The sequence below is a fragment of the Miniopterus schreibersii genome (assembly GCF_964146895.1).
Source record: "Miniopterus schreibersii genome assembly, chromosome: 11".
Classification (NCBI taxonomy): domain Eukaryota; kingdom Metazoa; phylum Chordata; class Mammalia; order Chiroptera; family Miniopteridae; genus Miniopterus; species Miniopterus schreibersii.
Window position 1 is genome coordinate 68,071,016 of NC_138111.1, and position 26,965 is coordinate 68,097,980.

Genomic DNA, 26,965 nt, shown 5'->3' on the forward strand with positions numbered 1-26,965 from the left:
GCACATGGCGTCTGCTGGCACCTTCATCTTGGACTTCCAGCCTCTAGAACTGTGAGAAATGTGTCTGTTTAATAAATAATGTACTTCTGATCAAGATGACAGAGCAGGAAACCACTTTACTCGCCTGTTCCCATGATTACATTAGTATTGCAAATAAATTATAGAGCAACTGCCCTTGGAAACCATTATAACTAATGATATGAAGAAGAAGCCACATTGAGACTGGGATGAGGGACAGAGACACACAACGGCTGGTCCCACACACACGTATGGCAGTTAAAAATTGGGAGGGGCCTGCCGGGCATGCCTCAGCAGTTGAGCATTGACCTAGGATCCAGGAGATCATGGTTCGATTCTGGGTCAGGGTACATGCCTGGGTTGCGGGCTCGATCCCCAGTGGGAGGCATGCAGGAGGTAGCCGATCAATGATGACTCTCTCATCATTGATGTTTCTCTCTCTCTCTCCCTCTCCCTTCCTCTCTCTGAAATCAATAAAGATATTTTTTTTAAAAAAAAATTGGGAGGAATATCCGGGCTGTAAAGGACACCACTGAAGATCGAGGGGTTTCAGCCCCAACTCAAGCTCCGCAGCCTACAACACCAGTGTTAGGAGGAGGAGTCCCTATGATGGCTGGTTGTGAAAATCAGCAGGGACTCAGTCCTGGTGACGTGGAGGGCTGCTATAGGCCTGGGCATCCTTTTAAAGGGCCTTAGCACAGCCTCACTTGCTCACAGAAACTCGTCCAAAATTCCAGCGGAGGGTCAGGTGCTTGAAAAGCACCAGGGACATGTGGGGAGGAACTGAATTGTCTGGCTTCAGCACAGAGTTGGTGGGGCAGCTTTCTCCTGTACAAAAGTGATGGCATGAGCCATTGTTCCTTTGTGAGTCCTCTCTCCCACCCCCACATATACACAGTTGCAGGCTGGTGCCAAATCTGAGTCTCCATTAACAGGCATAACACAGCTCTCACCTCACATCAGTGCTTCTCTGAGACCTCTCCCCACCCAATTCATGGGCCTGCCAGAATCTCTTTCACAAGTTAATCCACACAAGCAATCAACCTGGGCCCACACTGCAGTTTTCTAAAATCTATCAAAAGTTCATAAATCCCAAACAAGCAACAGCAGACCTCAGCCCCTGTACCTTTTGCTAAGCAGCCATAAGCCCAGCACTGGTGACAGCTGGCCTCAGTTCACAGCATAACCACTCTCAAGTGCTTCCAAGCCCAGCACAGGCAGCTACCAACCACAGTTCACGTTATACCTCCAACCATGTAGCCCTGAGTCAGACACAGGTAGGGGCTTACCTGAGCTTGCACCAGAGCCCCTCCCAATAGGTCCCAGTACCAACATACCTGGTGGCTGTCTTTGGACCACACCAAAGCACCACCCAATTACTGCCAAAAAGGAAACACCTACATGGCAGGCACCAGAGCCATGCTAAAACAAATCCCACTCAGTAGAGTCAGGCTCTGCACTACAGCTGACCACTGTAGTGATGGCCAGTCTTCACAACCAGTAACCCTGAGGGTCAGTCCAACTGACTGATGTGCCAACAGCAATCAGGGCTCAACTACAACAGGAGAGCACATACAATCCACACACAGGACACCCCTGGTGACTTGCTCAGGAAATCAGGGAGATTGTGCCACTGGGCCTCACAGCACAGGACACTTAATACATAAGGTCACTCTGCCAAGACTGGGAGACATAGCAGATCTACCTAATACATAGAAACAGACACAGTCTGGCAACCAAAATGAAAAGACAAAGAAATACGTCCCAGATTAAATAAAAGGACAAAACTCCAGAAAGACAGCTTAGAGACGAGCGGAGCTCAAAACACTGGTCATAAGGATGCTCAATGAGCTCAGGGGAACAGTAGATGATCAGAGTGAGGACTTTAACAAAGAGCTAAGAAATGTAAAAGAGGAGACAGAAAACATAAATGAGAACTGTCAGAAATAAAGGGTACAATGATGGAAATGAAGAATACATTAGAGTCAATCAACAGCAGATTAGATCAAGCAGAGGATCAAATCAATGATTTGGAAGTCAAAATATTGGGAAACATCTAATCAGAATAGCAAAAAAAAAAAAAGTGTGGGTAGTTTCAGGGACCTCTGGGATAACACTAAGTGTAACATTCACGTCACAAGGGTAAAAAAAAAGAGAAGAGAGAGCGCAACAGATTGAAAACCTACTTGCAGAAATGATGGAAAACTTCCCTAACCTGGTGAAGGAAATAGACATACAAGTCCAGGAAGCGCAGAGTCCCCCAGAAAAAATGAACCCAAAGAGGCCCACACCAAGACACGTCATAATTAGCACACCAAAGGTTAAAGACAGAGAATCTGAAAAGCACCAAAAGAAAAGCACTTGGTTATGTAAAACGAAGTTCCCATAAGACTGTCAGCTGACTTCTCAACAGAAACTTTGCAGGCCAGAAGATATCAACACAAAATTTTTAATGTGATGAAAAGCAAGGACCTACAATCAAGATTACTCTACCCAGTCCTGCCGGGTGTGACTCAGCGGTTGTGCATCAGCCTAGGGTCCAGGAGATCACTGTTCTATTCCTGGTCAGGGCACATGCTCAGGTTGTGGGCTCGATCCCCAGTCTGGGGCATGCAGGAGGCAGCCAATCAATGACTCTCATCATTGATGTTTCTATCTCTCTCTCTCTCTCCCTTCCTCTCTCTGAAATCAATAAAGATATATTAAAAATTAAAAAAAAGATTACCCACCAAGGCTAACATTTAGAATCCAAGGAAAGATATAGAGCTTCCCAAATAAAAAAAAAAGCTAAAAGAATTCATCACCATCAAACCAATATTAGGATAAATGATAAAGGAACTTCTTTAATAATAAGAAGAAAAAAAGAAGTAAAAAATATGAATAATAAAGTGGAAATAACTAAATACCTATCAATAACCCTAGTCCTAACTCATAGATAAGGAGAATAAACTGATGGTTGTCAGATGGTGGGGAAGGGGGGGAGTAGATGAAATAGGTGAATGGATTAAGAAGCACAAATTGGCATTAACAAATCAGTCATGGGGATGTAAAGTACAGCTTAGGGAATATAGTCAATAATATTTAATAACTAAATATATTATCAGGTGGGTGCAAGACTACCTAGGAGTATGACTTTCTAAGCTATATAAATGTCTAACCACTATGCTCTATACCTGCAACTAATATAATATTGAATATCAACTGTAATTGAAATTTTTTTAATTTAATTTTTAAATGAACAGATGTTGGCGGATTGAGTGGAAACTACATTGACACTCTCCCAGGACCAAACTGGAATTACAACTAAGATAGAGAAAAAACATCCTGAATAATCAACTGAAGATTAGCTGGAGAGCACCCTCATAACCAACGATGTAAAGCAGAGACCGCACAGAGACTGGTAGGAAGTACAGAGGTTCGAGAGGATTGGTTGGGCTCCCACAGGCAGCAGCTGAAGGTCTGCAGGGATATCTCAGCTGTGGGGGTTCCCACTGAGAACTGGGATCTAAACCCCAAGCTGGGCTTCCAAGCTCAGAACACCAGAACTGGGAAAAGTGCCTACCCACATCTGGCTGTGAAAAGTAGCAGAGTTTCTGTCTGCCAGAAGAGACTGCTGTAAATGCAGGCATCCTCTTAAATAGCCAATGCACAAAGATTCATGTGCTGCCACTCATTTTGGGCTCTCGCAGAGAGAGGGCAGAGTGGACTAGGGTTGTCCACTCTGTGAGAAGATTCCAGGATTGCTGTCTCAGCAGAGTAGAGCTCAGAGAGCAGCCATCTGGATTCCTGTGCTGAGTGTGTAATCCCCCTCATACAGCAGAGGACGTCTTTCTGAGGCAGACATTTATCTTCCAAGCAGCTTTTTCCTGGGACAGAAATGCCCCACCCTGTGAAGTTTCTATAGCCTGAGGCTCCTTAAGAGACTGATAGCAATCAGCCACACCACCCAGTAGAGTTTCTAAAGCTTGAGGCTAATAAAGACTGAATAACAGGCTCTAGGTGCTTTCAGTCTTTGCCTAATTTGCTTCTGGACCAAGGGCTTGGAAAAGCAGACCTTGGTGTGCATCTTGATCCTACCCAAACACACCCAGCTCCAGCAGAGGGAACCACAAGCTGTGGAGTGTAGAAAACTTCAAACAGGGCACTCAAGGCCAGTCACAGAGAGCATCTGATGTAGGCCTGCACCAGAGACCCTTCAAAAAGACTGAGAGTCCTAGCAGATCTACCTAATACATAGAAACAACCTAAATAGGCAGCCAAAATGGGGAGACAAAAAAAACAAGCCCCAAGTGAAAAGTCAAGAGAAGTCTCCAGAAAAAGAGCTAAGTGAAATGGAGATAAGCAATCTATCAGATATAGAGTTAAGAATACTGATTGTAAGGATGCTCAACACCATGAGAAAAGACATAGAAACTATGAAAAATGACCAGTCAGAAATGCAAAATGACATAGCAGAAATAAAGAATAATTAGAAGGAATAAACTGCAGATTAGAGGAAGCTGATTGGATTGGCGAATTAGAACACAGGGTAGAAAAAAATCACTCAATCAGAGACCCAAAAAGAAAAAACAATTAAATACTCAGAAACCTAAGTATATACGTTCTCTTTTACAGGCAAAAGGAAAGAAACCATTATTTGTACAGTTGATCCTGGAAAATATATGGAGTTTGTATGATGCTGTCTTTTAAATGCCATCTTTTAAAGGTTAAAAAACAGGAAGACAGTATAGGAGAGCTATGTGACAACATGAAATGTAACAATATTCACATTATAGGAGTGCCAGAGCAGGTCAAAAGTAAGCAAGAGAACCTGTTTGAAGAAATAATGGCAGAAAACTTCCCTAACCTGTCAAGGAAAAAGTCACACAATTTCAGGAGGCACAGAAAGTCCCAAGCAGATCAATGGGGGTAAAAAGAGGACATCTGTAATATTTTCAACAATAAAGATAAAGAAACTTTGCCCGGCCGGGCGTGGCTCAGCGGTTGAGCGTCGACCTAGGATCCAGGCAATCTGGGTTCGATTCCCGGTCAGGGCACTTGCCCGGTTGGGGGCTTGATCAATGACTCTCTCATCATTGATGTTTCTATCTCTCTCCCTCTCCCTCTCCTTTCCTCTCTCTGAAATCAATAAAGATATATTTTTTAAAAAAAGATAAAGAAAATTTTTTAAAAAGTCCCAAGCAAGAAAAACCCAAAGAGGCCCATACCCAGACACATCATTATTAACATGCCAAAAATTCAAGACAAAGAGAGAATATTAAAGGCAGCAAGAGAAAAGTAATCTATTACCTACAAAAAAGCTCCCATAAGGCTGTAAGCTATTTCTCATCAGAAAATCTACATGCCAGAAGGGAATGGCATGAAGTATTCAAGGTAATGAAAAGCAAGGATCTGAAACCAAGACTACTCTATCCAGCAAGACTATCATTCAAGATAGATGTTGAAATAAAGAGCTTCCCAGACCAAAAAAAAACAAAAAAAAAGGCTACAGGAGTTTATCACCACCAAACTAGCATTTCAGAAAATGCTAAAGGGACTGCTGTAACTAGAAGAAGAAATAGAGAGAGAAAAAGATATGCATAAAGAATTAAAATGGCAATAAATAAGGACCTGTCAATTATAACCTTAAAGACTTTAAGGGAGAGATCAACAGCCATATAGTCATAGTAGGGGACTTTAACACCCCGCTGACTTCACTGGATACATCTTCCAGACAAAAAGTCAATACAGAAAGAGTGACTCTAAATCACACTAGATCAGATGGATTTAACTGACATTTACAGAACACTTCACCCCAAAGCTGCAGAATATACATTCTCCTCAAGTGCACATGGGTCATTCTCAAAGATAGACCACACGTTAGGACACAAAACAAGTCTCTACAAGTTCAAGAAGATTGAAATCATATCAAGCATCTCAGATCACAAGAGCATGAAATTAGAAATCAACTACAGTAAAAACACTCAAAACATTCAAACACATGGAAGCTAAATAGCATGTTATTAAACAATGAATGGGTTACCAATAAAATCAAGAAAGAAATAAAAAACTTCCTGGAAACAAATGAAAATGAACATACAACAACCCAAAATCTATGGAACACAGCAAAAGCAGTCCTAAGAGGGAAGTTCATAGCACTGCAGACCTACTTCAAAAAGCAAGGAAATTTTTTAATAAACTAACCCTACAACTTAAAGCATTGGAAAGCTCCCTGTGAAGCCATCTGGACTAGGGCTTTTGTTTGCTATGAGTATTTTTATTGCTGCTTTGATTTCATCAGTTGTTATTAGTCTATTCAGGTTTTCTGATTCTTCCTGATTCAGTTTTAAATGATCTCACTCATATGTGGAATCTAATAAACAGAACAGACTCAGAAACAAACTAGATCCAGAAACGTAGAAGCATGGAACAGACTGATGAATCTCTTTGGGAAGGTGGGAGTGGGGAAGTGGGTGGGGAGAGATTAATCAAAGAACTTATATGCATATATGCATCACCCATGGACACAGACAATGTGGTGAAGGCCTGGGGTGGGGGGGTAATACAGGATGGTGGGGGGATCAATCGGGGGGATAAGGGGGATATCTGTAATACTTTCAACCATAAATATAAATTTTAAAAAATATATTTTCTGTATCTATAAGTCTGTTTTTGTTCTGTTTGGTTATTTTGATTTTAGATTCAACTGTTGACAGATATGTGCTTATTGCTATTTTATTCATATTTTTTATCTTTTTTCTTGTTCTTAAGGAAGACCCTTTAACATTTCATGTAATACTGGTTTGGCGGTGATGAACTCCTTTACCTCTTTCTTTTCTGGGAAGCTCTTCAATTACAAATGATAGCTTTCCTGGGTAGAGTAATCTTGGTTGTGGGTCCTTGCTTGTCATCACTTTGAATATTTCTTGCCACTCCCTTCTGGCCTGCAAATTTCTGTTGAGAAATAAGCTGGCAATCATATGGAAGCTTCCTTGAAAGTAACGAACTGCTTTTCTCTTGATGCTTTTAAGAGTCTCTCTTTGTCTTTAACCTTTTGCATTTTAATTATAATGTGTCTTGATGTGGGCTTCTTTGGATGCATTTTGTTTGCACCCACTGCACTTCCTGGACTTGTATGCCTATTTAACCAGGTAAGGGAAGTTTTCTGTCATTATTTTTCCAAATAGGTTTTCAATTTCTTGCTCCCTCTCTTCTCCTTCCAGTGTCCCCATGATGCAAATATTGGTATGTTTTAAGATGTCCCAGAGGTTCCTTACACTATATTCATGTTTTTGTATTCTTTTTGCTGTTCTGATTGGGTGTTTTTGCTTCTTCATATTCCAAATTTCTGATTTGATTCTTGGCATCCTCTACTCTCCTGTTGATTCCCTGTAAATTATTCTTAATTTCAGTTAGTGTTCCTTTCATTTCTGACTTTTTATTATTATTATTTTTTGTCCTTTTTCATGCTGTTGAAGTTTTCACAAAGTTCCTTGAAGCTCTAAGCTCCTTGAGCATCCTTATAATCATTGTTTTGAACTCTGTATCTGGTATTTTGCTTGCTTCTATTTCATTTCGTTTTTTTCTGGAGATTTCTCGTTCTTTTATTTGCAACACGTTTCTTTGTCCCCTAATTTTGGCTGCTTCCCTGTGTTTATGTATTAAGTATGTCTCACAGACTTGGTAGAGTAGTCTTGTGTAGCAGGTGTCCTGTAGAGTTCAGTGGCACAGCCTCCCCTGTCACCAAGCTGGGTGCTCCAGGTGTGTCCCTATGTGGGCTGTGTGCACTGTCCTGTTGTAGCTGAGCCTTCATTGCTCTTGGCATCACTGAGAGGGATTGACCCCAGGCAAATAGGCTTTGAGGACTGGCTGTGACTACAGCATAAGAGCTACTGTGCAGGAGTTGACCCTATGGAGCAGGACTTGCTTCAGTGGGGCTTTGTTGCTCACCAAGTCCACCACTTGAATATATTACTCACGGAGGTGGCCAGGTTGTAATCCAGCATGGTCTGAAGCTATCCACTGGGTACACTAACTCTTGAGCCTCCCAGGAGGTGCAAAATGAGCCACTGCCTGTTACCACCCAGCATGAGCTACAGAGAGATCTACAAATGGATACTTGTTTTGGGCTTATAGGTGCCTATGGGAGGCCATGCTATGAACCAAGGTGGGCTGCCACTATTGCCAGGCCTCAGGCCACTTAGCAAGAGGTAGAGGGCACAGTGAGGCCAGCTACTGCTTGTTTAAGAGATTTTAAGAAAATCTGAAGCATGAGGCAAAAGAGGCCAGTTGTATGGAAAAGCCGCTGGAAATGTCCTGGATGAGCCTGCAAGTTGGGTGGGGTGAGGTCTCAGGGAATCACCAGGGCTGGGAAAACAGGTTGATGGAAGACACAGATATGGCACCTGCCTGTTAGCTCTGTGATGGGGAGGGCTCAGCAAAGGAACAGTGGCCTCTGCCAGCACTTTTGTCTGAGAGAAAGCTGTTCCTCCAGCTCTTGCCCTGATGCCAGACAATTTCGTTCCTACCTGAATGTCCTTGATTTCTTTCAAGTTGCTGCCCCAGTGATGGAGCTCAGAGGGAGTGAGTCTGAGTGAGTCTGAGTAAGTCTGTGCATGGGCCCTTTAAGAAGAACTGTCTGGGACTCCAGAAGCCTTCATGTCACTCTGCCATAATCCCTGCTGGTTTTTACAGCTTGAAGTTATGGAGACTTTTCTTCCTGGCACTGAAACCTTGGGCTGGGGGGTCTGGTGTGGGGCTGAGATCCCTTGCTCCTCAAGGGGGACTTCCCTAGCCAAGATATCCCTCCTGCCCGGCTGGGCATGGCTCAGCAGTTGAGTGTCGACCTAGGACCCAGGTGATCGGGGTTCGATTCCTGGTCAGGGCACATGCCCATGTTGCGGGCTGCAGCCAATCAATGATTCTCTCATCATTGATGTTTCTATATCTCCATCTCCTTTCCTCTCTCTGAAATCAATAAAGATATATTAAAAAAAAAAAAAGATATCCCTCCTGATTACAAAACACCACACATGGGTATGGGACCAACCCATTCCATGACTCCACCCCTCCTACCAGTTTCCATGTGGCTTATTCTTTAATTCCCTACTTCTAGAACTTCTATTTAGCTATATTTCAGGTGGTTCTGAATGATGGTTGGTCTGAAGATTAGTTGTATTTTTTAAAATATGTTTTTATTGATTTTATAGAGAGAGGAAGGGAAAGGGAGAGACAGATAGAAACATCAATGAGAAAGAATCAGTGATTGGCTGACTCCTGCAAGCACCCTACTTGGGACCAAGCCCCCAACCCAGGCATGTGCCCTGACTGGGAGGGAATCAAACTGGTGACATCTTGGTGCATGGGACAACGTTCAACCACTGAGCCACACCAGCTAAGCTAGTTGAATTTTTGATGTGGTTGTGGGAGGATTTGAGTACCACATTTACCTATGCCAATATCTTGACCGGAAGCCCTCTCATTGTAGTTTTCATTTGCATTTCTCTAATAATTGGTGATGTTGAGAATTTTTTCATGTGCTTATTGGCTATTTATATGTCTTTAGAGAAATATCTATCAATTCCTTTGCCCATTATTGAATTAGGTTGGTTGTGTATTTTTGTTGTTCAGTTTTAGGAATTCTCTCTATATTCTGGATATTAATCCCTTATGGTATATACGATGTACATGTTTTCCCCAATTTTGTGTGTTGCATTTATACTCTGTGTATAGTGTCTCTTGATGTATAAAATTTGAAATTTTTAGTAAGCTCAATTTGTCTATTTTTTTCTTTTATTTCCTATGCATTTTTTATCATATCCAAGAAATCATTGCCAAATTCAATGTCTTGAAGATTTTGTCCTGTTTTTCTCCTAATACTTTTACTTCATTAAGTCTTACATTTAGGCCCTTGATCCATTTTGAGTTAATTTTTGTATATGGTGTTAGGTAAGGGTCAAACTTCATTCCTTTGTATGTGGATATCCAGTTTTCACAGCACCATTTATTGAAAAGACTATCATTTCCCCATTAAATGGTCTTGGCATTCCTGTCAAAATCATTTGTGTGTGTGAGGGTTTATTTCTGGCTTCTTTATTTGATTTCATTGGTCTGTGTGTCTGTCTTTATGCCAGTACCACACTGTTTTAATAACTGTGGTTTTGTAGTAGGTTTTGAAATCAGGAAGTGTGAGTCCTCCAGCTTTATTTTTTTTCAAGATTATTTTGGTTATTAAGGGTCCTCTGAGGTCCATGTGGGTATTAGGATAGGTTTTTCTATTTTTGTAAAAATGTCATTGTGATATTGATAGGTATTACATTGAATCTGTAGGTCACTTTGAGTAATATTTTAACAATATTAATTAAGTCTTCCAATCCATGAATGTGGTATATGTTCCCATTTATTTATATCCTCTTAATTTATTTCAACCATGTTTTGTAGTTTTGTTATACAAGTCTTTCACTCCCTTAGTTAATTCCTAAATATTTATTCTTTTTGATGCTATTGTAAATTAAATTTTTTAAATTTTCTCTTCAGATTGTTCACTGTTTTTGTATAGAAATGCAACCGATCTGAGTGTTGAGTGTTGACTTTATATTTTGCTAAATGTATTTATTCTAACATTGTGTGTGTGTGTGTGTGTGTGTGTGTGTAATCTATGAGGCCATAAAATCTGAAAACAGATCACTTTACTTCTACCTTTCCAATTAGGATGCCTTTTATTTCTTATTCTTGCCTAATTGCTCTGGTTAGAACTTCCAGTACTATGTTCAACAGAAGTGATAAAAGTGGGCACGGTTGCCTTGTTCCTTATCTTAGAGGGAAAGCTTTCTGTCTTCCACCATATTATGTTTGCTGTGGGTTTTCCATGTATGGCTATGGCTTTCATTATTTGGAGGTACTTTCTTTTTATTCTTACTTTGTTGAGTATTTTTTATCATGAAAAGGTACTGAATTTTGTCAAATGCTTTTTCTAACTCAAGTCAGATGTACATGTTTATTCCCTTCATTTTGTTGATGTGGCATATTGTTTTTTATATGTTCAACCATCCTTGCATGCTAGGAATAAATCCCACTTGGTCGTGCTGTATAATTCTTTTAATATGCTACTGAATTCTGTTTCCTAATATTTTGTGAGGACTTTTGCATCAATGTTCACAACAAAGGATATAGTTTTCCTTGCTTATAGTGGTTTTGCTTGGCTTTGGTATAAGGGTAATGTTGGTCTCATAGAATGAGTTAGGAAGTATTTCCTCCTTTCTGACTTTTTGGAAAAGTTTGGGAAGGATTAATATTAGTTCTTCTTTAAATGTTTAGTAAAATTTGCCAGTTAAGTCATCAGGTCTAGGGTTTCTTTGTTGGGAAACTTTTGATTACTGATTCAATCTCCTTCCTAGTTATTCAGATTGTCTTTGTGATTTAGCCTTGGTAGGTTTTGTGTTTCTAGGAATTTGTCCATTTTATGTATGTTATCCAATTTGTTGATGTACAATTGTTCATAATACTCTTTTATAATCATTTGTATTTCTGTAATATCAGTAGTATTGTCCCCACTTTTATTTCTGATTTTAGCTATTTGAGTCTTCTTTTTTCCTTCATTCATCCAGCTAAAGGTTTTTCAATTTGTTGGTGTTTTAAAAGAACAAATTTTTTGCTTTACTGATTTTCTCTTGTTTTCCTATTCTTTATTTTATTTATCTCTGTTCTAATCTTTATTATTTCCTTTCTTCTTCTAGCTTTGGATTTAGTTTGTTGTTCTTTTTTTAGGTGCTGAAGTTGTAAAATTAGATTGTTGATTTGAGATCTTGTTTTTAAATGTAAGTATTTATAGCTACAAATTTACCCCTTAGTACCATTTTTGCTATATTGCATAAGTTTTGGTATGTTATTTTCATTCGTCTACGAGTATTTTCTAATTTCCCTTGTGTTTTCTTTAAAGGTGTATTGTTTAATTTCCATGATTTTGTGAATTTTCCAGTTTTATTTATGTTATTAACTTCTAACTTCATTCTATTGTGGGCAGGGAAGCTATTTTGTATAACTATCTTTTTAAATATTGAGACTTAATTTGTTACTTAACATATTGCCTGTCCTGAAATATGTCCCATGTGCACTTGAGAAGAATGTGTATGCTGCATTGTTGGGAGGAGTGTTTGTTTATATCTGTTTGATCTGACTGGTTTATTGTGTTAGGTTCTCTATTTCCTTACTTATCTTCTATATGGTTATTCTATCCTTTATTGTGAGAGGGCCACTGAAGTCTCAAACTATTGTGGAAATGTCTATTTCTCCCTTCAATTACATCAATTAGTCTGTCATTAGATGTGTAAATGTTTATGATTGTTATACTGTCTTCCTGTATTGAAACTTTTATTAATATGTAATATCCTTTGTTGTCTTTCATAAACTATTTTAATTTAAAATAAATTTTGTTTGATATTAATATAGCCATTTTTGCTCTCTTTTAGTTGCCACTTGCATTGAATATCTTTTTCCGTCCTTTCATTTTCAACCTGTTTGCTTCTTTGGATCTCAAGTGAGTCTTTTGCAGACAGTTTATAATTGGATGATTTTCCATCCAACCTTTGGTTTTGATTAGAGAGTTTAATCCATTTACATTTAAAGTAATTATTGATAAAGAAGAACTTACTTCTGGCTTTGTGCTATTTGTTTTCTATATACCTTACAGTTTTTTTGTTCCTTATTTCCTACATTCTTGACTTCTTTTGTATTTAGTTGATTTTTTTGTAGCAAAATATTTAAATTCCTTAATTTTTTTTATATATTCTGGAAACATTTTCTTTGTGGTTTCTGTGGAGATTACATTTAATGTCATAAAGTTATAAAATTTAATTTATAGCATCTTAATTACAATAACATACCACAACCCTGCTCCTTTACAGTTCCACCTCCACCCCTTTTATTTGTTGATGTTACAAAATTACATCTTTATACATTGTGTGCTCCAAAATATAAACTAATAACTTTTTTAAATGCATTAGTTCCCTAAATTATGTAGAAAACAAGATTTGTAGTTACAAACAAAAGTTACAGTAATACTAGCTTTTGCATTTAATAATTTTTTCATCAAAAGTATAGTTGGCCCTTCATATCTATAGATTTCACATCTGCAGTTTCAACCAACCGTGAATTAAACACAGTACTTTATCAGTTCAACACATGCAAATCAATAAATGCAATACACCACCTTAATAAAATGAAAGATAAAATCAATGTTCATTTCAATAGATGCAGAAAAGGCCTTGACAAAATTCAATATCCTTTTGATATCATTGTAATGAACCCAGTTATTAATAACTGGAAAGGAGCGAAGGGAAGGCTAGATGTTATAGGCATGTCATTTGTACAGCTTTGCCAGGAAGCTGCAATTCAGCGCTCCCCAGGAAGCCACCGGTCTGTTCTCCACAGGTTGCTGGGAGAAGGGACTGGACATGGGGGAGATAGATGCATGTCCTGTAAAGTCTGGTTGAAATAGGGAAGGTACTTGTCTGTCAGTCATACCTGGGAACAGGTCATTGGTCAGAACAGGCATGACCACTGCAAGCACAGGAAGATGAGATATTTAATCTCCTAAACAAAGGAGATCTTCCTCTTGCTTGCTTGGCTCTCGTGGGACTCTTGGGACTCCTGTTGCAGGAAGTGTGCTCTGTTGGCTCTTCTGCATTCGCCCACATGGCTCACAGGGACCCCACACACAATGGACTAATGGACTGAAACTAGCCTGATGCTAAACCAGACCAAGCTCCACCATGGAACGGAAACTCCTCACACTGGTTTTGCTTTTAGCTCTGCTGAATCCCTGGCTGCACATTTTCCAGGATTGGATTAAGGGAAATGGGACTTTGGAAACTGAGGGGTATAATTCCATGAAAATAAAGCTTTCTACCACATCTCATCCTACCCTGAGGGGCCTCTGGAAATTTTTATTCCAGCAGTACCTCAAGAACCCCACTCCCACTAGCAATAAAAAAGACTTTCCATGCGTTTCTTCAATAACACTTTCATGTTTAAAAACTTTCCACAAATTGGTTATAGAAGTACTAAAGGCCATATATGACAAGCCCACAGCTAATATCCTCAAGGGTGAAAGTTTGAAAGCTTTTCCTCTAAGATCAGGGACAAGACAAGGGTACCTACTCTCACCATTCCTATTCAACACATTACTGGAAGTCCTCACTAGAGCAATTAAGCATGAAAAAGAAATATAAGACACCCAAATTAGAAAGGAAGAACTAAGATTGTCTGTTTGCACATGATATGGTTTTCTTTGCAGAAAATCCTAAAGACTCCACCAAATAGACCTGTTAGAACTAATAAATGTAAAGATTCAGGATAGAAAATCAAAATACAATAATCAGCTGTGTTTCCATACACAAGGAACCAAATATCTAAAAAAGGAATAAAACAATTCTCTGTACAATAGCATCAAAAACAAGAAAGTACTTTGGGGTAAATTTAATCAAGGAGGTAAAAGCTCTGTATGACATTGATGGTTTGAGGATGACACAAGTAAATGGAAGATATTGCATTTTCGTGGACAGAAAGAATTAAATTGTTAAAATTTTCATAATACCCAAAGTCATCTATAGATTCAGTGCCATCTCCTTCAAAATTGCAGTGGCACTTTCCACAGAATTAGAAAGAACAATCATAAAATTTGTATGGAAGCACAAAAGACCATGAAAAGCCAAAGTAATCCTGAGAAAAAAGAACAAAGCTGGAGAACTCACACTTCCTAATTTCAAACCTTATTACAAATCTATAGTAATCAAAACAGTATAGTACTGCCCTGGCTGGTGTGGCTCAGTTGGTTCTGCATCATCCCATGCACCAAAAGATTGCTGGTTCAACTCCCGGTCAGGGCACATGTCCAGGTTTCGGGTTCAGTCCCTGGTTGGGATGCCTACAGGAGATAACTGATCAATGTTTCTCTCTCACATCAATGTTTATCTCTTTCTCCCTCTCCCTTCCTCTCTCTCTAAAATCAATAAAAACATTTTTTTAAAGAATGATATTGTCATAAAACAGACACATAGACCAATAGAACAGAACGGAGCCCAGAAATAAACCCATGCATACATAGTCAATTTATGAGAAAGACTGCAAGAATGTACAATGGGAAAAGGGCAATCTCTTCAATAAATGATGTTGGAAGTCTTATGCAAAAGAGTAAAACTGGACCCCTATCCTACACCATACACAAATTTAACTCAAAATGGATTAAAGACAAATGTAAGACCTGAAACCATAAAATTCTTATAAGAAAACACAGATAATAAGCTCCTTGAAATTGGTCTTGGTGATGCTTTTTGGGATTTGACACCAAAAGAAAAGGCAACAAAAGCAAAAATAAACAAGTGGGACTATATCAAAGCTTTTGTACAGCCAAAGAAACAACAAAATGAAATGGCAGCGTACACAATGGGAGGAGATATTTGCAAACCATTTATCTAATAAGGGGTTAACTCAATAGCAAAACACAAATAATCTGATTTTAAAATAGACCTGAATAGACAGTTTTCAAAAGAAGACATAAAAATGACCAACAAGCAGCAAGCTGGCATGGCTCAGCGGTTGAGCGTCGACCTATGATCCGGGAGATCCGGTTCAATTCCCGGTCAGGACACATGCCCGGGTTGCAGGCTCAATCCCCAGCAGGGAGCGAGCAGGAGGCAGCCAATCAATAACTCTCTCTCATCATTGATGTTTCTCTCTCTCTCTCCCTCTCCCTTCCTCTCTCTGGAATCAATAAAAACATATTTAAAAAGAAAAAAATGACCAACAAGCACATGAAAGGGTGCACAACACCACTAATCATCAGGGAAATGCAAGTCAAACCACGAGTTAATACCTCATACCTGTTAGAATGGTTATTATAAAAAAGACAGGAAATAAGTGTTGGCCAGGATGTGGAGAAAAATGAACCCTTGTGCACTATTGGGAATATAAACTGGTATAGCCACTATGTAAAACAGTATGGAGGCTCCTCAAAAAATTAAAAAGTATAACTACCATATAATCCAGTAATACTGTATCTGAGTATATATCCAAAGGAAATGAAATCACTGCCTTGAAGTGATATCTGCACTGTTGTTCATTGCTGCATTGTTCACAATAGCCAGGAAATGGAAACAAGTGTCCATCAGCAGATGGATAAAGAAAATGTATTAATAATAAGATGGAGTATTATTCATCCAGTTAAAAGGGAAGACATCCTGCCACTGGGACAACTGGATGGACCTTGAAGGCATTACACTAAGTGAAATAAGTCAGACAGGGAAAGACATATACTGTATGATCTGACTTATATATGAATTCTAAAAAACAAAAGTTAGCTCATAGATTCAGAGAACAGACTGACAGAGCCAGAGGGCCAGAGGGTGGCGGAGAGGGTGCAACATGGGCAGAGGGGGTCAAGGGATACAAACTTCCAGTTATAAAATAAGTCATGGGGCTGCAACATACACCATGGTGATTTTAGTTAATAATACAGTATTGCATATTTGAAAGTTGCTAAGACAGTAGATCTTAAAAATTCTCATCACAAGAAAAAATAATTTTGTACCTATGTATGAGTACAGAAATTAACTAGACATTGTGGTGATTGTTTTGCAATATATACAAATAATGAATCATTATGTTGCACACCTGAAACTAATATAATGTTATATGTCAATTATACCACAATAAAAACACAAAAAATTAGTGGTGTTATCCTGTTAGAAGAAAAACATGCCTTCCTGTTTATTAGGAACATTCTACAGTCCTCAGGTTTTCTGCTGCTCGTTAAAAAGGACTGGAAGAATTATACATGTGTCTGCTCATAATGAAGTTAAAAGAAATAACATAATCACAGCTTAGGTCACAGTCATAGCTAAAATCCAAAGAGAGGGCCATAAAAGCCCTTGTTTACCCATTCCAGAATTTTGTGGCCAAGTATAAATGGGGCTCAAACCACGTTGGAGAGAGACACCAAGTCCCAAGTCCCTAAGGCATATTTGGAGACAGAGTTTCTAGTGGGCCATCCTTTACATGAATTGATACTGCTTCCTAGAACTGTGAGTTCATCTGATGCACAGAGCCATAGTTTCATACCGTAATCTCCAATTCCAGCCAACACCACAGAGTGCGGTAGAGCTTCTTCATTTATTTATGGTTTCTTTCTCCAACACACAGAACCTGGCTCTCATTACTCACAATATATTCAGTTCTCCCTCAGCCCTAGAATACACATTAAAAAGTAGGGTGTACCACCAACCCTTTTGATTTTAATTATTTTTGAGCACATGAAAAATTAACGTATTTCTAAATGTAAGAACAAGTGAAAGGTCTACTCAAAGAAGCGTCCCTCTTCCCGTGCCTTCTGCCCTATTCCCATTTTCCCACCCATGTGCCTTGCCCCTTGTCTCCTTCCATCTCTGTCATCTCTTTCGTTTTTCATTTATTCTATTTCCTGAGGGGTTTTTTGCACACATGAATAGAAACATGTGCATTCCCCTGTTTCCTTTCCTTTCTTGTATGAAAAATAGATCTCTCGTGAGGAAGTACTTTAAGTCCAATTTAATACCTAGACAAATGACAAAATCTCAAGTATTGAGTAGCTTGAAGTGAGTACATACAGGAATGAAGAATAGCTCCTAAAACTAAACTGAATTATTGAGCCTACTTCTATTTCTCTCTACTCATAAACAATCTGGACTTGATTATGAATACCTAAATACTTACCACTTACCTAAGTGACTTACCATTCAACCTTAGTGGAAGCACAAAAAGGCAACAGGAACCCCGATGGCCATTCTGATCTATCAAAATGCTCATCTGTTTCTAATCTAAGAACATAGGCAAGCTTAAAAACTTCTGATCAATTGATATGAAGGTTTGGGCTAAGTGAACCTCATACCATTCAGCTCCAAGATTCTGTGAACCTCTGTTCCCATGGAGCCATGGTTCTGACATTCCAAACTGCAGGAGAACCATTTTACTGAGGCATTTACAGGCAACCTCACTCTCATGTCTTGAACCTCCTCTGCCAAAGTTTGAACATGGGTGGAATGGGCTACACAATGAAGAAAAGCACCATGAAGACAGGAGACCCTGTGTACATGCGGAAGGCCCTCGTGAACAACCTTGGAGAGGAGAAGAGAACCAGGCTCCACATTCAAAAACTTCAGAAGGCATTAAATATTCGGTTCAGAGAGATTGATAAAGAAAAGGCATCTCTGAAGAATTTTTTGGGAAAGCTTCACAAGACAACCGGCTATTTTCCTCGACAGCCTTTCTGGTGACCAATGCCACTGACAGTGAAGAGTTCATGGACAAGCTTCAATACAGAATTCACCTGCAACTCCTTCTGTTATCTCCATGTAACCTAAGAAAGCAGAATAACAACTAGGACAGGTCAAAAAAGAAAAAAAGATGATACAACTGAAGATAAAATGGAATGTCAACAGGAGAATCAAAAGAGAAAATAAGGCATCGGTTTCTTCCGGGTGATCCCACGTCTTCACAACCTGAAGCGGTAACATGCGCACAGGCACCATTCCCATTCCGACTTTCCTTGAGACAAGAATAAAGCCTAGCTATTGCAGAGATATTTCTGATATCATCAAATACATCTATTTGTCTTAATCCTGCTTTTGTCTCATTGGTATCATTTTCAATTACTTTTTATAGTTTTAATAGCATGGATAAAACTTGGGGCAAAAATTAGGATAAAGTAATAGTAGGAAAGCGTAGAATCATGACTCTGTAGGGGAGCTTGACTCAAACCTAGATGATGTCATGTATTACCAGTGTGATCCTGGGCCTATAAATTTTTTCTCTTCTTTAAGATGGAGACAATAATACCTATATTAAAAGATTGCTTTAAGGATTAAATAAAATATTTATACAGGGCATATTGCAGACACCCCCAAAGTGATAATAGCTAGTGTTATAATTTATTTTGTTTTAATTATCATTTTTATTACTATGTAAGGAGCTTAGGTTCTATTCCTAACTCTTCTACTAACACCCTAGGTCTCTAGGGAAGTCTGTCTCCATTCCTAGGCCTTGGTTTTTACAAAGCTATGTGAGAAGTGGACTGGATTACCTTCAAGGCCCCGTCTAGCTTTAAGTCCTTTGATACTAACACCTTATAGTTCTACTTTGAAATGCGTTTGCAGGACGGAGAAAGGCTCCAGCAATCAGAATGCACGTCAAGGTGACTTTAGGGGCTTGGGTATTTCTTCCTATTTAGCCATGACTAATCTACCTACCTCATGTTTAAAGATACATGTTATACAAGTATGATATATTTTTAGCAGCCTCTCATGATATGTTTGCTGGGTGAGTGCAGAGAACATTACAACCCACTTTTTGAAAGACTGTGGGATTAAGTTGCGTGTCTTTATAATTTACTTAGGCTCTGTACTCACACAGGCATGGATCAGGCCAGATATTGATGTTTGATACAACAGGCAAGTTAGTTAACATTTATATACCTTTGTGTGTACCTTAAGTTGCTTAGATGTTTCAGCTGTACAATGAGAATAATAGTACTTAACTCAGAAGACAGTTGTGACGTCTTCCGGTAAACCACATATAAATTTGTAGAATTGTGCACCTGAAACCTGTATAATTTTGTCAACCAGTGTTCCCCCAATAAATTCATTAAAAAGGGAAAAAAACATTATTTTATGTTAATAGTTCTCTTGTCTTCCTTTATAATTTTATTTCCAACGTGTACAACTAAACTACTTTACTAATTTTACCTGTTTCTGAACCCAAATAAATTTATACATTTCTATAAAAATAAAAAAAATTAAAAATCAGCACAACATCTAATACACTGTAGAAACTCATTACAAGCAGTTGCTCTGGTTATTATTTTGGGGAACTGGCAACAACTGGAGCTTCTGGGCTAAGGAATGGCTTTATGGACTCTCTCAACACTCTGGGACCTCAGATAAGATGATCTGCTTAGATGGAACTCAGCCACCAAAACAGAAATATGTATGTGTGTTCAAAAAGGGGATATAGAGATAGATATAATGTGGTAAGTTTGAGGGTTCAAGGCCGATCAAGGAAAAAGCATAACCGCAAGATCTCAGTAGCACTCACGAGCTCTACATCTGGGTGATGGCGTAGCACACATGAGCTCTATATCTGGGTGGCACTTTGATGGGTTGCATGAGAGGGAAGTCCCTCACAGCAGACCTTCCAGAGGCAGTGGCCTGGGGCCACCACGCAGAAGGAAACCAGGCAAAGGAAATCCTGGAGGATTGAGGAGCGAAGAGGGGGCTTATGTGTCTAGATGATGTTGCTCAGCAGCAAGATGAGGACTGTATTGGTTTGCTTGGGCTGCTGTATCAAAGCACCACAAACCTGGCAGCATAAACAATAAAAAATTCCTCTCTCAGTTCTGGAGGCTGGAAGTCTAAACCAAGGTGTCAGCAGGGCTGGCTTCTCCTAGGCACCTCTCCTTGGCTTACAGATTGTCGGTAGTCTTTTCCCCAGGTCCTCACATGGGCTTCCCTCTGTGTGTGTCTGTGTCCTAATCTCTTTTTAAAAGACACCAGTCAGGCCTAGCTGGGCATGGCTCAGCGGTTGAACATCGACCTAGGATCCAGGCGATCAGGATTCGATTCCCGGTCAGGGCACATGCCCGGGTTGTGGGCTGCAGCCGATCAATGACTCTCTCATCATTGATGTTTCTATCTCTCTCTCTCCCTCTCCTTTCCTCTCTCTGAAATCAATAAAGATATATTTTTTAAAAATAAATAAATAAATAAATAAATAAATAAATAAATAAATAATAAAAGACACCAGTCAGGTTGGATTAGGACCCAACTTCATTTTACCTTTATTACCTCTTTAAAACCTTATCTCCAAATACAGTCACATTCTGGGGTGCTGGGGGTTAGGACTGCAACATACAAATTTGGGGAGTACATGACTCAGCCCGTAACAAGGAGTTTCTTGATCAAAGAGCTCTGATGAACAGCAAAGGGTCTTGTCTATGGCTAGCAGATGTTTGGTACAATTTCGCAGGGTATGCAAAGCAGACAGATTCTAAACGACTAAAAATGGAGTGATTTAGAGTATATTTAAAGCAATTGGATATATAAAAATTTGAGTCTGGTACCAACAGACTCTGAGCTAGAGGTTTGAGACTGTTGTAAAGAAGGAAGCAGCACAAGGGTCAGTACACAGGACCGACAGCACACAGGGCATCTTCCGCTTGTTTACATAGGGGCCTGTCCCCTGGCTCCGTGTTGCTTTATAATGTGTTACTTTGTAATGCCTGTGTTTAGAGCGAGTGATAAACCATTGTAAAGACCCCAAGTCCTACAAGGACACAAAGTTGAATTTCAAATCCTATTTGAAGCCAGTTGGCCCACTTAGTGGGGGAAAGCCCCGAGAATAGATCAGAAAGGGAGAAGACTGACTTGTTCAATCTGTTTAGTGGTAGACATTGACATTGACACTGTGGCACCTTTGATAACATGTCTCTGATAATAGTTCTGGAGGCTGAAGTCTAAATCAGGCTATCTGTAAAACTTGATGAGCCACATGCAACAATATGTGTGAGCAAGTGCATAGAACCACCCCCACCCCCCCACCCCCCAGCTCCACTTCACAGCTAATAAGTAATCTAGGGCTATGAAGTTATGTAACACATGGTCCCTAAAGTACACTGGGATTCTCTCCAGCTCCAGTTCCTGGACCATTTATTTAATTTCTGTGGATAATTCCTTGGGTACAGTTATCTGTGTTTCTTTTTGTTGATGTGAGGTGTCCTGCACATAGACTGTTTCTACTGTCCCCACAATAAGTGATCCTAGCTAGAGAGGTTAGTACCAGGGGACTGCTAGAAGAGCTCGTTTGTGGCAGTGGAGAGCTGTGTCTAGCATAATGTGCAGAAACAAGTATGTTTGGGGAGTGTCCACTGCTGAGAAAAAGCCTACTAGAATTTTGAGCCAAATCAGGCGCAGGAAATATGTTACAGGGTTGGATGGCTTGTGATAGGGAAAGAAAGTTGATTCTCTTTCAGGTTCACCAGGCCCCCTCTGATGCCTGTATACTCTGTTCCTAGGAAAGGTACGTTTGTGTGGTTCTAGTGCAATTCTCTGTGGTGGGAACAGGAGCGTACAATGTTACAGTCAGATGGGCTTGGGTGTTCTCCACCGCACACTCAGTACCTGGGTCAGCTAAATCGGTTATGCACTCAGCCCACTGCTCCCCACACACTTGTGTGATTAGTCTCACGTAAATTTGTTGGATTGTTGATGCTCTTGTTGGGTGTCAATGGTGAGGGGAATAGACTCGTCTTGCTGAGTGAGATTTATGGGAGAGTTTGGCCAGGGGAGAGGCTTAATGCTGTGTGTACTAAAATCAGGTTGTTGGAATCAATCCCAGCATGAAGTTAGATCTGTATAGATGGGTATTGCTGTGGCTAAGGCTATATGCAGGTTTGGCTTAGCAGACAATTGTATGTTCCTTCTTGCTCAAATTGGTGTACCTTAGTGACTGAATTTCCCTCCAACTGTCAATAATAAGTAGCACTGATGTGCTTCCATGGGCATGGGATAAGTTTCACAAGGACTCTAGGCAGTTTGGGGGGAAAAGTTCATTTAGCCATGCACCAAATTAGATCCTGAACTACGAGGCACTCACACGCAGGATCCTCGCAGGTGGCCAAGTTATTTCAAAAATGGACATCGATTATATACTTTACATTTGGCCCATTTCTATCCCTGTTTATTACAATGTTGCTATTTCACTGTGGGACCACCTGCTCCATTGTCTCCATGCTAGGGGAGACTTTCAAAGCCTCAGGGGTGGCCCCCTGGGAGGTGGTGACTATACCAATAAATTTTCCCCCAGGTTAGCTTCACTGCTGGTCTTTTCATTATTGCTTCTATCTTCTGTAAGGTGAGATTTGTAGATTTTATTCAAGTTGAGATATAATTGACATATAACATTGTACTAATTTTAGGTGCACAACATAATGAAGTATGTATATACAGTTGACCCTTGAACAACACAAGTTTGAACTTACGTGGGTGCACTTATAAATTAATTTCTATTATTAGAAGTTAAAATCTCTAATTTCTTAGAGATGTCTAACTCCAGGTAATGGTATGTTGTATATATTGCCTTCCTTGTATATACTGACTAGCATCCAGGGAGGTAGTCCGTGGTGGCGTGCCTTTGGCGACTTTGTTAACACAATCTCTGCCTCTATAAATGAAGCTCAGATTGGAGGGGGAGAGATCATTGTAATGAATAGAAAGAGAGGCCAAGAGTTTTAAGAGAATACATTGTTGGCATGAGTTATATTTGTCATCTCAGGGATTAGTGGAAGGCAGAATTTATCTCTGTAATCCCATAAGGTTTGTTGGTATTCTCTCTGAATTAGAGTTTGTTTGACTGCACTAACTATAAGCATCCTTGTTGTGATACTGGGTACACAGTCTCTAGATACTCCTTATATGAAACTAGATAGGTAGCACCCCATTGCTCTGTTTGATGGCACTATTTAACAATGGTGGATTTCATCTAATTTGAAGTAAAATTTGGCCTTACAGGGTTTAGCGGGGACCTGGGAGTCACAAGTGGTATGGCAGAGTCTGGCTTAGCCAGAAAGGGTGTTGCCAGCAGTAGTGGAGATAGGAGGAGACGTGTTAGCTTCAGTCCTGATTCACCAACCCCAAGAGATGATGGAGTGGTTCGATCTTCCCAGTCCGACCTGTATAGTGCGTCTGTCTGGTGTGGACATGGGTAGGTGTCAGTAGAAACTTCTCAGGTAAGGAAGTGGCACAGCAGCAGAGCATGGTTTAGTCAGAGGTCAGATGTAACTTGCAACCAGGAGTAAGGGAGCTGATTGTCCCCTGAGCACTACCCAGTTGCTGTTACCCGGTATGAGGGTGATTAATGCCATCTCCTGGATGTCAGGAGCAGGTCCATGTTGGTTCCACAAAGTATGTGCGTGGCCTCTCCAGGTGGAGGTGGTGGTTTACTTGGCTCACACTGACAATCAGCCAACTCAGGCTGAGGATGGCCCCAAGCCAGTGGTTCACATCAGGTCCTTATCAGGATCGAGGGGGGAGTGGTCAGGCTCTGGACTTCCTGTGAGGGAGAATAGAATGGTGAGGGTACCGATGGATGTTCCTTTGTTCTGAGATGCAATGGCAGGGGGACCATGCCCACAGAAACTGGTCATTCTGCTGTCTGGTGTGGGTGTATATAACCAGCAGAGGTTGCAGTATCTCTATTGGCAGTCCCCTCAGTTGTTGTGAAATATGGTGTAGTTATGCCCAGGGTGGATGAACTTAATGGACTCAAGGAGTGTGGATTTAATGAGATCAGGACAATGAGTAGCATTGTGACCACTTGCTGACATTGCCCTCCACACCCTTTCAATAGGGCCTGTTTTAAAATCCACTATGGATTCCTGTGACACCTGCCGAGGTTATTTGTAATCTCATTTTCTAGTGCCCATTTCTGTATTTGTTTTGCAGTAAAGTGGGAGCCTTGATCTTACCCTCAAAGGCTGTGAAAGCTGTTTTGTTCACCCTTCACTGACAGTAGATGTAGGTGCCTTGCATGGGTAAGTCAATAGAAGGCCTGTGTAGGTAACCACCATTGTTAAGGCAAAGTCAGTGGTTCCTGCTGCTGCTAAGAGCAACACGATGAAGTCAATCTGCAGGTTCTAATGTGGCCCTCTGCAAAATTCTTCTCCCATATGATAGGCCTAAAATCTAGGTTTCTGGCATGTGGTACAGTCCCTAATGGCTTTGTGTAAATGTCTGTCTGCTGGGTCATCTCCCCTATTAACAATCTGTTTTTGCCACCCTATCCAATGATGCCCATTATGTGCCCACTGGTGGAAGTGATAAAGCTCTGGGACTCGCCCTCCTGTTTGGGTGGACTGGTTAGTTTATCAGCTCTGGCATTGTATCCTGCCTCTTCCATGTCTTGTCTTGTAGGAGTCGAAGTATGTGATGCACCCAAATGGGTAGAATGGGAGCCAATCTGGTTCATTTTTCCCCATATCTCTTTATTCCAGATGTCTCTGCCTTGTATTTTCCAGCCCTGGTTTTACCAAAGTCCCAAGTAGTTAGCCCATTAGCCACCAACCAGGAACATATCTGAAAATGGGAGCCCTAGGAAAATGTTTGTCAAGGGTGGGCTCTATTGCTTGGAGTAATGCATGTGTGGAAATTGGAGTATTTGAATAGGGGTAATAGGCTGCAACTGTCCATTGTCTGCCTCCCTTATGTCCCCTGCTCACTTCACTGGTAAAGAAACACCATTGGTTTTGTGTGTGTTTTTAATGTCTTTATTATTTCAGATAGAGGAAGGGAGAGGGGGAGTGACAGAAATATCAATGATGAGTCATTGATCAGCTGCCTCCTGCACGTCCCCTACTGGGGATCAAGCCCACAACTCAAGCATATGCCCTGACCGGGAATCAAATTGTGATCTCCTGGATCCTAGGTTGATGCTCAACTGCTGAGCCACGCCAGCTGGGCAACCATGGGTCTTCTTGTTTTTAAAGTGCTAACCATCCTTCTTCCAACCCCCACTGGGCAAGGGGCAGAGGCATTTTTGGAGGTCCCAGCAAGTTAAACAGGGTGGCAGGGTGTCTGGCTATTTCATCATGGATGTGACAATCTAGTAGGGCTGAGTTTAACTCAGTGCTGTAGATACCATTTCCATTTTAACAAGGAGGCCTCTGTTGCTGATCCAATTCTATAGGGAGCTTTACCATTACCCAAGACATAATAGGAATCTTAGTTCACAGGTAATTGGCTTCGTGCCAGTAAGGGTTTCAGTTTTAACAACTGAAAAGTTACAGGTGATGGATAGAAAGGAGTCAGCAAATACTAGAGGAACCAATGTATTGGAGCCAGAATCCAAGCATCCCACCAAATGTTGATTGGATCCCTTTACTGATGTGGGAAGTTGAGTGCTAAGAGCCTGTCTTTTACCAGATTGGGAATAATTCACCCCTCTGAATTGCAAATGTAGTCCAACATTTTAACAGATTAGAAGGGGCCTTGTACCATAAGGGGGCAACTCTCCATCCCTCTCAGTGAGGTGTTCACTTACGGCTGTAACGGCCTGTGGGGGTCTTAGTCCAGTGAGGAGAATGTTATCCATATAATGCAAAAGCTGAGTTTCTGGTGGGATTTGGAATAGGCAGCCAGGTCCCACTGGGAAATCCCTTCTGTTACTGCAGAGCTGGTTAAGTACTTGAAAGGTCATCAGATAAAGGTGTACTGTTGATCCTCAAAGGTGAAAGCAAATTGTGGCAGACTCTCCTGCAAAATTTTTACTGACTAGATGTTAGCTCCAAACTATTTACCTATGCTGTTGTGAATGTCATCATTAAGGTAATGCTATCTGGCAGAGGTGCTCTAACAAGAACAGCCTTGTTCAGCTTTCTGTCTGCTGTTAGCTTCCACCCATAGTAATGCCTTTAAGCACAAACCACTCCAGGAAACTAAAAGTGAGGTGAGGGAATCAATATCCCTTCTTACCTAAATCATGTGACAGGTAATCCTTCAGTGCCTTACCTTATCCAGTCCTGTGGCATACTGAGCACCCGAACTAGTAGGAAAAAGTTATCCTTTTCCCACCAGGTGGCCCTTTTTCTTTAGGTTTCTGGGTGAGGTCTTTAAGGATAGACTGAGCCTTAGGGCAAGAGGGATGGGTCTCATCCCCCAAACAAAAGGATGCTCCCCTAACCCTTCCCTTCTGTCATTTTTTTTCTATTATTTTGCAAGTGGTAACCAGCAAAGCAGAGGGTAAATTATCCGTCACTATTGGAGTACACTGTGCTGTCTTTTCCCTTAAGGGTTCTAGTCAGTCTCCCCAGGGTGCCCCCTGTGATGGGTCTGCTCTGGGAGTATTGGGCTCCTGTCTCCTCTTCAGGCAGGTTCTCAGGTACGCTGGTGAC

The 26,965-nt window shown here is 40.5% G+C and overlaps 1 protein-coding gene across 1 annotated transcript in view; it reads right to left on the reverse strand.

Moving 5' to 3' along the window:
* The window catches only part of LOC308563941 (putative serine protease 47), a 51,369-nt gene that overhangs the window by 14,235 nt on the left and 10,169 nt on the right, over positions 1–26,965 (reverse strand). The gene's annotated exons all lie outside the window — the stretch shown is intronic.